The sequence below is a fragment of the Lolium perenne genome, chromosome 4, assembly GCF_019359855.2.
Source record: "Lolium perenne isolate Kyuss_39 chromosome 4, Kyuss_2.0, whole genome shotgun sequence".
Lineage (NCBI taxonomy): Eukaryota > Viridiplantae > Streptophyta > Magnoliopsida > Poales > Poaceae > Lolium > Lolium perenne.
Window position 1 is genome coordinate 306,566,702 of NC_067247.2, and position 12,009 is coordinate 306,578,710.

General features: G+C 46.7%; 1 long non-coding RNA gene across 1 annotated transcript; it reads right to left on the minus strand.

Moving 5' to 3' along the window:
- Nucleotides 1-7,983: 7,983 nt before the first annotated feature.
- Nucleotides 7,984-9,468, minus strand: LOC139839212 (uncharacterized). Its single transcript, XR_011756876.1, has 2 exons — nucleotides 9,266-9,468; nucleotides 7,984-8,215 (listed from the first exon to the last, which is right to left on the minus strand). It is a non-coding gene; the product is annotated as an uncharacterized lncRNA (long non-coding RNA).
- Between the last annotated feature and the right edge of the window lie 2,541 nt (nucleotides 9,469-12,009).

A 12,009-nucleotide genomic window follows, 5' to 3' on the forward strand; every position in this document is an offset into this window, starting at 1 on the left:
TGACATGCGGGACCCATGAGCCAGCAGCTTACTCAACGTTTCAAAGACGGCATGAGATCGAAAGAAAAAGGCAAGTGACAAAATATCAGGAGCCAAAGATAATCCAAGAAAAGAAACTTTATTGTACATAGAGGATGACATGCGGGTCCCATTTAGCAGCAGCGGTCTCAACGTTTCAAATGCGGCTTGAGATCAAAAGAAAAAGAAAGTTGATTGTACATAGAGGATGACATGCGGGTCCCATGAGTCAGCAGCTTACCCAACGTTTCCAAGGTGGCAGGGGATCAAAAGAAAAAGGAAATAGCCAAAAATCAGAGGGTGAAATAAATAAAGAAAATAAACTTTTATAGCACATAGAGGATGACATGCTGGTCCCATGAGCCAGCAGGTTCCTTAACGTTTCAAACATGGCATGAGATCGAAAGAAAAAGGCAAGTGACCAAATATCAGGATCCAAAAACAATTCAAGAAAAGAAAGTTGATTGTACATAGAGGATGACATGCGGGTCCCATGAGTCAGCAGCTTACTCAACGTTTCCAAGACGGCAGGGGATCAAAAGAAAAAAGAAATAGCCAAAAATCAGAGGGTGAAAAAAATCCAAGAAAATAAACTTTTATAGCACATAGAGGATGACATGCGGGTCCCATGAGCCAGCATGTTCCTCAACGTTTCAAACGTGGCATGAGATCGAAAGAAAAAGGCAAGTGACCAAATATGAGGAGCCAAAAATAATTCAAGAAAAGAAAGTTTTATAGTACATAGAGGATGACATGCGGGTCCCATTTAGCAGCAGCGGTATCACCGTTTGAGAGGCGGCAGGGGATCGAAAGAAAAAGGCAAGTGACCAAATATCAGGAGCCAAAAATAATTCAAGAAAAGAAAGTTTTATAGTACATAGAGGATGACATGCGGGTCCTATTTAGCAGCAGCGGTATCACCGTTTGAGAGGCTGCACGGGATCGAAACAAAAAGGCAAGTGACCAAATATGAGGAGCCAAAAATAATTCAAGAAAAGAAAGTTTTATAGTACATAGAGGATGACATGCGGGTCCCATTTAGCAGCAGGGGTATCACCGTTTGAGAGGCGGCAGGGGATCGAAAGAAAAAGGCAAGTGACCAAATATCAGGAGCTAAAAATAATTCAAGAAAAGAAAGTTTTATAGTACATAGAGGATGACATGTGGGTCCCATTTAGCAGCAGCGGTATCACCGTTTGAGAGGCGGGACGGGAGCGAAAGAAAAAGGCAAGTGACCAAATATGAGGTGCCAAAAAAAACTCCAAGAAAAGAAAGTTGATTGCACATAGAGGATGACATGCGGGTCCCATTTAGCAGCAGCGGTCTCAACGTTTCCAAGGCGGCAAGGGATCAAAAGAAAAAGGAAGTAGCCAGAAATCAGGGGGTCAAAAAAAAATCCAAGAATAGAAAGAATTTTGGTTCATAGAGGATGACATGCGGGACCCATGATCCTGCATCGTAAACGGCTCGATCGGAGAGCGTTGAACGAGATGGCGCGATCGAGAAAAAAAAACAATGCCAGAGAGGCTGCCATCTGGGCCCTACATCCCTCGGCGGTGTGGATTTGCGTTGACTCGGCCGGCGAACCCGAGATTTCGAGATGCACCACGTCCCGGGCCACCATACGCGACGTTTTGGCCGTTTTCGTCGGGCTAGGTGGCCTCAAAAACGAGAAAAAAAAGTTTTGACATGCACAACGGAGAGACCAAAAATCGTCGGCCATGGTACACCAGCAACCACGGCGCGACTTCAACTTCGTCGGCCATGGCAACTTTTCTTGTAGTGGTTATTGGGAGCTGAAGTTACAAGTTCAGTCCTCCGTATACTCCGGGGAGATGATAGCCTTGAGGAGATAAATGACGCCTTCATTGTGCTTATTCCGAAGGTGGCAAGCCCGACTGAACTAGGTCAGTTTCGACCGATTAGCCTATGCAATGTTATTTATAAAATTGCTTCGAAAGTCCTTGCTAATCGACTGGAGAAGATTTTGCCGGAGATTATCTCGCAGGAGCAATCAGCCTTCATCCAAGGGAGGTTGATCACAGATAACATAATTACAGCTTATGAGTGCTTGCACTTTATGAAGAGAAACAAGGCGAAGAAACACCAACATTGTGCTCTTAAGCTAGATATGAAGAAAGCATATGATCGGGTTGAATGGTAATATCTGAAAGCCATAATGTTGAAATTAGGCTTCAACTCCGAATGGGTAAACCTGGTGATGAGAATGGTATCCACGGTACATTCTTAGTTATGTTCAATGGATCACCGACTGAAACTTTCAAACCTACTCGTGGTATCCGTCAAGGAGACCCTATCTCCTCGCATTTGTTTTTGCTTGCAGCATAGGGCCTTTTGTGCCTGTTAAAATCAAGAAGTGTGTTACAATCATCAAGCCTTCAAGGTTTAAAAGTGGCTAGCACTTTCCCGGCAATCAACCACCTATTGTTTGCTGATGATAGCCTTGTTTGTGAAAGCGAGTGTGGAGGGTGCGGGAGAAGTAGCTGAGGTGCTGGAAGCTTATTGTCAAGCCTCAGGGCAAAGAATCAATCTTGATAAATCTTCGGTGTTCTTCAGTAAAGGGTGTGACACACACAACAATGAAGAATGCTCTAAATGTCCAGAACGAGTCATTGAGTGAAAGATATCTTGGTATGCCGTCAAATATTGGACGATCTATCAAGGGTGCATTCAAACACTTAAATGAATGTGTCTAGAAAAAGAATTCAAGGATGACTGGAACATCTTCTATCCTTTGAGGGCAAAGAGATTCTTATCAACTCTGTTGCACATGCAATTCCCACATATTCCATGGCATGCTTCAGACTACCTCGTGGTCTATGCCAACATATCAATGGACTCCTCCGTAATTTTTGGTGGGATGCCGTGATGGGAAGAGGAGAACTTGTTGGGTGGCATGGGAAGAAATGACCACACCCAAATATGCAGGAGGTTTGGGTTTTAGAGATATCGAAATCTTTAATCTGACTTTGCTAGCTCGGCAAGCTTGGAGAATTCTACAAAACCCAGAAACTTTAAGTGCCAGGATTCTCAATGCAATCTATTTTCCAGATTGCGGTTTTCTTGATGCACGGTTAGGATCACACCCAACTCAGATTTGGCGTTTGATTATCGATGGTTGTGAGATACTTGTTCAGGGCGTCATAAAAAGGATTGGAACAAGTGAAAAGACACATGCTTGGAATGACAATTGGTTGCCACGTGGATCAATGTGATCGTTACTCCTTCCATCTTTTTCGTATGGAGCGTGATTTTCTGCAACCAAAGATTCTCGACATAAGCACATCATCGTTGATGGAACAATTCTTGTTGGTGCTGTCGACCAATCAACCTGGAGCAAGAACTCTTGTTAGTGGTGTCGAGGAGACTGACACGTCGCCAGAAGACCCGATAGTTCACCTCCCATGTACCTAGTCGTGGAACCTCGGGGCAAGGTTCCTTGTTACTGTTGTCGATTGTAACGGCCAAGGGTAATACCCTTGTTAGATTTGCATGTTCTTTTGTTTTGTGCATAATCATGGCATCAATTACCTTGCATGTTTCTATAAAAGCTTTCAAGAAAATTATTTTTATGAAAACCCTTTCTTCCTTATCTTATTTCAATAATAATAAAACCCAAAATATTATTATTTTGGATTTGTTGAAAAACTACTTTTAAATCTTGTTCAAGTATTTCAAAGTTGCATACTAAAATAGTTCTCTGAAAAATAAACCCTTGCCTCCCTTCTCTTTTCTTTATCTTTTTTTTTGAGAATCATCCAACCCTTTTGTTTCAAACTATAAGGAGTTGTGGAATACAAACGCCATCGGACGGACTTACAAAACAAACATAACGACCAGAAGGATTGGAAAGAACTAGCCGCGCTAGATTGTGAGGCTTCATATTTGAGGATCTGTTCTCATGCACGAAAACCACCTCGCCAAAACCATCGGCCGTCTTCTTTATTTCATGTGTGATAGAACTAAAAACTCCCAGATTCTGCTCATGCAACGCCATGATCACCGTCTGGCAGTCGCTAGCTACCTTAATGCGATGCAGATTCAGGTCAAGTGTCAAATTAAGTCCTTCCCGGACCGCCATTGCCTCGAGCACCTCTGGATCCGAAATTCCATCAAAATGGACTGCAGATGCCCCCACAAAAACACCTCCATCTGATCTTGCAACTGCAGCAACAGCTCCCGAACACCCATTCCTTGTGACTCTTTTCTTTATCTATAAATCAAATACAAAATTTTGTTAAAAAGAAAAAGGGCCAGGCCTACCCCACCTCCTTGCCCATCTTTCTTCTTTGTTTTTCTCCCGGCCCAGCCCACCTGACCAGCCCGATAACCTTTCGCACCGATCGAGTCTCCACTCATCGTCGTCTTCTGGCACGCAGAAGGCATGAGCGCCATGGTCCACTCGTCGTGCTCCCTTTCTCCTCCCCCAGATAACCCCATTCCCCCTCATTTTATTGCCTGGACCGCGCCTCCCCTTTCCCCTCGCCCACGAATCTCTCCACCTCCCTTTTTATCTTCCTCTCCAAGGCAGAAACAAAGAGGGTTTAGCCCGGCTGCAGAACGTCGGCGCCTCGTCGACTCCGGCCTCCCCTCGCCAAGCCAAGGCCACCACGAGATTCCCCTCCTCGCGCTGAACATCCTCGTCCGAAGAAATCACCGATTCGAGCTCGAAATTGACGAGTTCTTCTTTTTTTAGAAAAACAGGGCTTCACACCCCGGTTCCATTTACTAAAACCATAGTCACCAAACAACCATCCAGCATTTTTACAACCAACTTATGCCAATAGCAAAAGCCTAGCAGTTCCTCCACACACATAACATACCATATTACAAACCGAAACTAGGAGTTTTGACACAGCGGGGGGGGGGGGGGAGGGAGGGCACATAAGCAACCACCAAAGACCCTGGATAATTTTTATGGACGCTCCAGCACTTTGAAGCCTGCACCATCGCCAACCAACATCAGTGCGTTGGACTCCAGAGTTCTCGCCAAATCTTCTGCCGTGACCAGCATCGGCCCAAACCCTCTCACCCTATTCATGTCGCACATCTCCAGCGACGATCTCGCCTCTTCTGAGGGGTCAGCCAGTGTCTCCGCGCACCATGGGCGGATGCAGTGGGTGGGCGGGCAGGGGGGCCGTGGCCCACCCTGAAATCTGACAATAAATCTGGATACCTCGAATACCTGGCCCAATGACCAAGCGCCTAATCCAGAAAGGCCGAGCGAAACATGGACTCGTCGAGGCCGAGCGACGGAACGAGAGCCATACCTCCGCTCTCCGGGCGTCCGACAGCGGCTGCCCCTTGCGCGGTTGCGCCCTCCGCCGCCACCTCGCCGGCTGGCTCGGCTCGCCCCTCCCCTGGCTCCTCTCCCTCTCCCCTGGACGCTGGCTCCAGATCTCGCCGGATACGCGGCGCTCGGAAGAAACATGGTCGCGAGACCTCGCCTCCAACTCTGTGTCGTCCTCGAACTCCCAAACCCTCTCTGTTCTCGCCGTGTAGTGGTGATGCTGCAGCCTCATGGCGAAGCCAGAGTGGTCAAACACGCAGAGACGGAGCCAGAGAGGTTCCCGTTGCGGCGCAAATGTGGACCCATGGTCTCCTCCGCCAGATCAATGCGGTTAGCTTCAATTTTAGCTGACGAACTGCACTGTCTTCGCTTGTGCCACTTTTTTTGTGTAGAATTTCTGAATGAAATCTATTTGCGTTCATAAAATATGTTCTGCTTTGGTCGTTCGTATGTGTAAGAGCAAGCTCTGCTCAACTATGTGTACTTTTTTCTAGTTAAATCAATTACTGTACAAGAAAAAAAAAGTTTGTGTTTCTCTTGGCTGGACGAAAGAAATAGGAAGGAACAAGGATTTGGCCGACGCATTTCGGACGTCCGAAATGTCCATTTGCGTCGGCCCGCGGACGCGTTGTGGCCCAGGGCGACCGTTTGCGTCGGGGTACCTCCAGCGGTGCGGACGCATATTTTATCCGGGGACAGGGTCAAGGTCGCTAATGGCGTTTTACGTCCCGTCGAGGACTGCCGCCGGCGATTAACTGTTCCCGCGCGACGACGATCGTTCCCGCGCGCGCCCAATACATTGGCAAGTTTCGCTGGCGTTTCGCGCGCGCGGGAAACTCCCTGTGCGCCAACGCCGTTTCCCGCCCGCCGTGGCTATATATGGTGGACACCGCCGGGGGCGACGGGCACACCTCAAGCTAACCCTACCATCCATCCATGGCGGACCACATGAGTTGGGAGCACGTTGTTCACATGTACCGCCAGCTCCACCCGGAGGAGGAGGAGGACGAGGTAGCCGCCGCCGGCGTTGAGGCCCAGCAGCTGGACCTGGAGGTCGCGGAGGCGGAGGCGGCAGAGCGCGCGGAAGGGCGCCTCGCGGCGACCAGGGTGGAGATCGCCAACGCCATGGCCGAGCTCGCCGACGCCAGGGCCGAGCTCGCGGAGGCGCGGGCGGCCATCGCGCCCCCCCGGCCGACGCCGTCATCCACGACATCGCGGACGACGGCCCCCGTGCCTGTGCGCTTCGAGTGCGCCGGCGACCAGCGGGTTCTCGCTCGCGTCCTTCGAGTCCCCGGCAGGGGACGCCCGCCGCCGCCAGGCTTGGGTGGCGGAGGAGGAAGCCGCCGGCTATGCGACGGCCATGGCTCGGGGTTAATGTGCTCCGACCTGGACTCGCTCCAGCGTAGGGGCCCTTCTCCCGCGCGGGTCGAGCAGAGAACCGGGAGCCGGAGGTCGCCATCGCCGCCAGGGACGAAGCCGTGGCGGCGGCTAGGGACAGAGCCCGCTTCATCGCCGACGTGGCGGCGATCCGTGCGGCGGTCCTGTGCGAAGGAGGACGCGGCGGCGGTCCGTGCGGCGGCGGAGGAGGAGGCCCGGGCGGCGGCGGTCCAGGCGGCGGAGGAGGAGGAGGAGGCCCGGGCGACGGCGGAGGCGGTGGCTACCAAGGTGGCCATTGCCCAGGCGACGGCCCTGTGGGACAGCTCCCTGGCCGAGGCCCTCGAACGCCGCAGGCGGCAGGACGAGATGTCCGTTCGCCGGCGTGCGCGGCGCGCGGAATGCAAGAAGCGCTCCCGCTTCGACGACGGTGCTGGCCCATCCGACGGCCAGTAGTAGGGCGCGTGACTGCGAGTAACCGAGGCCGGTGTAGGCCGCGCGACAGCGAGTAGGTACGGCCGTTGTAGTTTAGGTTAACTCGACTAACCATCTCTGTAAAGATGGTACTTTTGGCCAATCAATAGTAATGAATTTTTTTTTGCTTATCTACTCAGTGCCGACCGGGCCCGAATGTACCCAACGTGGACAGATTCCGCGACCGCCGAGCGTCCGCGGAGACGCAAACCTGGTGCACGGACGACCCGGTCACTTTGCGTCGCCCCGCTGGAGGTGGTGCCAGACGCATTTCCGGTCACGGCGGACACAAACGGTCGCTCAGCGTCCGTTTGCGTCGCGCCGCTAGAGATGCCCTAACGTGTTGCGGCGGTGTGAGCAGCGGAGAAGATGCCTGAATTCAGCTTGATGGACATCCAAAGATAAATTTAGAATTGACTACTCGCATGATTCCATCTAGTAATACCGTGCACAACCAAAACACGTGAATTGGTATTTGAGTCCATTTCAATACAGTAGCTGATTTGGTATTGACTCCAATTCAATTCCACACCCCGACATCAGGGTTATATATTATTCATTTGCAAACGTTTTTCACAATTTAGAGGCACAAGTTTTTTTTTTTTGAGGCGTGCCCCCCCCCGCCCCCCCCCCCGATTTGTTCCTGCGTCCGCCAATGTCGCGCGCGTCAGCGACGTTGAGTCTCTCTGCTTCCTCTCCGTCGGCCCGAGCGCTTCCTCTGGCTTCCTGCTGTAACACCCTACCTTTTAATAAAGATAAGATACATGTCTATAGTGCTATTTCCGGGATCACTGATAGCACACACGTTACAAAATATAGTAATCATTGCAATAGTATCAAGTTACTACATCGTTGATCCAGAGGGCAAAGTAAAACCTTACAAATTGCATAGTCACATGGACCAGCTCAAATGAAATGTTCAGAACAAACACAGTGGAAAGTAAATCATCAATGAGCCTTCATCATCTTCATGTGCCACAGGCAGTCATGTTGGAATGTAGACTCGAGATCCTACCATGTACTTCTTCTTAGAAAAATCTGCACGTTTGAATATGCAGCCCCACGAATGGAGGTCAGTACAATGATGTAGTGGCAAATGACACTTATTTGGTGGCAGTTTTAGACATGACTATCTACATGATATTTGGCTAGTGGAGTTTAGGCAAATTTGCATAAAGCTAATTTTATCCTACATTTTATTTAAAACAAAACATTTTACAAAACTTGCAATGATGTCATAAACAGTACCATGGTTACATTTTCCATGTACTATTAGACAATTACTACTCAATTTTTAACTCATTCAGAAAAGGGTGATGAGATTCTTCCGTACATTCCTTGTCCAGGAGCTCAAATTGTCCATAACCGAGGACACGGCTAAGATCTTAGGTTTAACTCTCGAGAGGTTGTGCACTTTCACCTTAGGACCCACCCTTCTCAAGAGAAGAATGAGACAAGATCTTTTAGAAGGAGGTTTCAACCATACTAGCTAGACTCGTACTCATTTGGCTGCAGTCACATCATCCTGTCTAGCAAACAAGTTGGACCTCACAACTTACTTAATGCTGGCAGAGCCCATAATACCATAAGGCTGCACTAGAAGCTATCTAAAACATGGAAGACATAATAATCTCTTTAATCCTGGGTGGCCAACCACAAGTGAACCCTCAGGTGACAACCACCACACCCCTGGTTAAGCGCCAGGTATGTAGCCCTGAGTAGCCACTATACAACTGCAAACTCTCGGGTGACAACCCCCACTTAAGTCCACTGGTTAAAATGGCCAGGGCGCGTGGTCCCGAGTAGCCGCCCACCAATCAATATCAAATCCACCCAGGTGTTTCATTAAGGTTGTTAATTTTAAAATTTTCAAACACTCAAATCCAAAATAATGAAACAACATTGGCATTTGATGTTGCAAGACAAACTAAATCATCCTAGCAGTGGGTTCAGGAGTAGCTACACACTACTAGGGTTTGCTAAGCATAGCATAATACTTTACTTTTGAAAAACAAAATCCTACCAAGCATACTAGGTTTCAAAACACTAATGCATAAATAAAATAAGTAGGATTTGAATGTCACTTGCCTTTTTGGTAGTCGAAATGTGTTCACTTCTCTCAGCAAAAATACGTCGCTCTTCATACGAAATATAAGATAAAATATAACACAACATAAGCACACCATTCAACAATAACATAATCAAACAAGACAACAATTTAGAAACGTGTGTTGTTCATTTTTATTTTATTCTTTATATATCTTAGTGCTCAAAGGATAGAGGAGATATGGCATGAGGCACGGCTTGCAAGATATGAATTGGAGATATTGAACGAATGAGTCAAATACTTGGAAAGAAAATGATTATCTAAGTTAAGTACTTAGAAGAAACTGATTGATAAGAACCTATGGTCAATTGTTGTTTGCTACTCAAGAATGGGTAAATGGATGATCCATGTGATAAAATCACATGAGTCTCAAATGGCGCAACTCTAAACATTATTTAGTAAAGTGTGACAACACTTACTAAGATAGTATGGGTTACACATAGGCTTGGGTATGAACTAATGACAGATGAAATTACTCAATTTACTCATTTGTAAGTTGAATAGTTTTAAAAATTCAAAGGGATGAATGAAAAAGAATTTGGATAGACACGATATTAGTTTAAGGTAAAGTGTCCAGTGGTATTGGTGTGTGGATGTGATCATAAGTTTCACCTTCACAAAAGAATCATGTTGAGAAAGGATTATAGAAAACAATAATGGATATATACTCAAATTCTCATATTTGAATTTGAATATTTGCAAAGTAATTCAAATATTTTGGACGGTGGTGCTACTGGATAGAGTACTTTAAAACAAGACTTATGCAATCGGGTTCACGTCAAAATCATTTTTAGAACTCAAGTTATGATTAGAATAGTAATTTGAACGAATTTCAATGCACAAAGTTTGTGCACATAACAACTTTGAAGTTTTCTGGTTCCATGATGTTCTACATGTTCTAAGGATTCAGAGACTACAAATTCATAAAATTTGGGCCATCGGATTATTTTATACAAATTTTATAGTGCAAAAGATTTAATTTTCCTATTTGATTTATGATACGAAAATTACCACACAACCTATACAGTATTATTGCATGAAAGTATTCTACAGGTTATAAGCTTTCCAACGATATAAAATTTGCAAATTTTGGACCTATGGATGATTTTATATCAATTTTACAAGTTGGACATGCAATCTCACATTTTAAAATTTAAATTTAAACGGGTTTGACTGGGACGCTTATCAGATCCTTGATCTTATTGATCAGATCATTGATCAGATCTTGATCTTTCTTGGTATCCGCTGATCGTACCACTGGCTGTAATTGACTTTGAACAGACTGAGTTGACTATGCTGATGTCATGATGATGTCATATAGGTTGACAGAAATTTTGTTCAGATGGAAAAACTTTCTACATCGAAGTTGTATAGAATTAATAGATCTATCTACCATTGAAATTACTTTTCAAATCGGATTAATGAGTTTCAAAAGATCTGAGTTATACCTTATAAAATCTGAATCTTGTAACACGATTTTTTTTCATGCTCGATGAACGAAACAAGGTGAGATTTGCGGCAATGGAAAGATCTTGACGAGAGGAACAACTTCCGTGTTGAACGCACGACGATTCAGGATTGTTTTGAAACTCGATTTGGCTCTGGATGACTCGAAATAGATCTGTAGATGAAAGACAAATCGGTATTTCAAATCGAAAAACTTTCAACATCAAAGTTGTAGAGCATGATCGGATCTACCTTCTCACCAAAGGAATTTGGATTTCGTGGAACGAGCGCGGACTAATTGAGAATTCTCTTTGTCAGACCTGACGCCTTGCGATGCAAAATTCTCCGTGTACAGTGGGCGAAAAGATGCGAGATTGGTCGGGATTGAAAGATCTCGACGAGATCTACAACTTTCGTGTAGAAGCCGAAGCGATTTGAGGTGGTTTTGGTGGTCAAAACAACGAGTTAAGATTCGTTGATCTAGGGTTTCGAGAGGAATCAAAGGGAAAACGAATCTGCGGGGTGCTGGAGGGTTTATATAGACCATAGGTCGGTGGAAAAGGTGAACCTCAAAGTTAGGAACGCATAAAACAAACGGATCCGAATTTGGAGCTGTATAGATGGAGATATTAGGGTTTAAGTGAAGGTAAGTTTTATAAACACGGGATCGTTGGATCCTTGACCGAGGGCTTCGGTCGACCGTGGCTGCCTGGCTCGGTCGTCCTGGTGGGCTTGGCCTGGCTGCCTGTTAGGGCATCTCCAGCAGCGCGACGCATTTTGGTGTCCGCTAGGGTCCGTTTGCGTCGAGCGGTGGACGCGAGACAGACCATTTTTTCCGCGCGTCCGTTTGCGCCTGGGGGTGGCTCCAGTGGCCCGACGCATTTCCGCGTTTGCATCAATTATGAAGTTTCCAAACAACAAAATAAAGAATTCAACGAAGTCATAGTTAGTACATTCAAAGTTTGAAAAGTCTACATGAAAATAAGATAGTATTCCTCTAGGCATGATCTTCATGGCCAGCCAATGTCCATTGATGCTCAATCAGATCCATTTGCAGCTGTTTGCAGACGTTCTCGTTAGTGACTTCTACATTCATATGTAGATAGTCCTCCCAAGATGAAGCTCCAGGAAGTGGCGCAACCAGGTCACCTTGGAATTCCCAATGGTTCTCATTGGAGCCATCAGGACGCTCGTTCTCAACGATCATGTTGTGCATGATCACGCAGCATGTCATCACCTCATGCATGGTCTTCAGTGACCATGTTTTTGCCGGGTGACG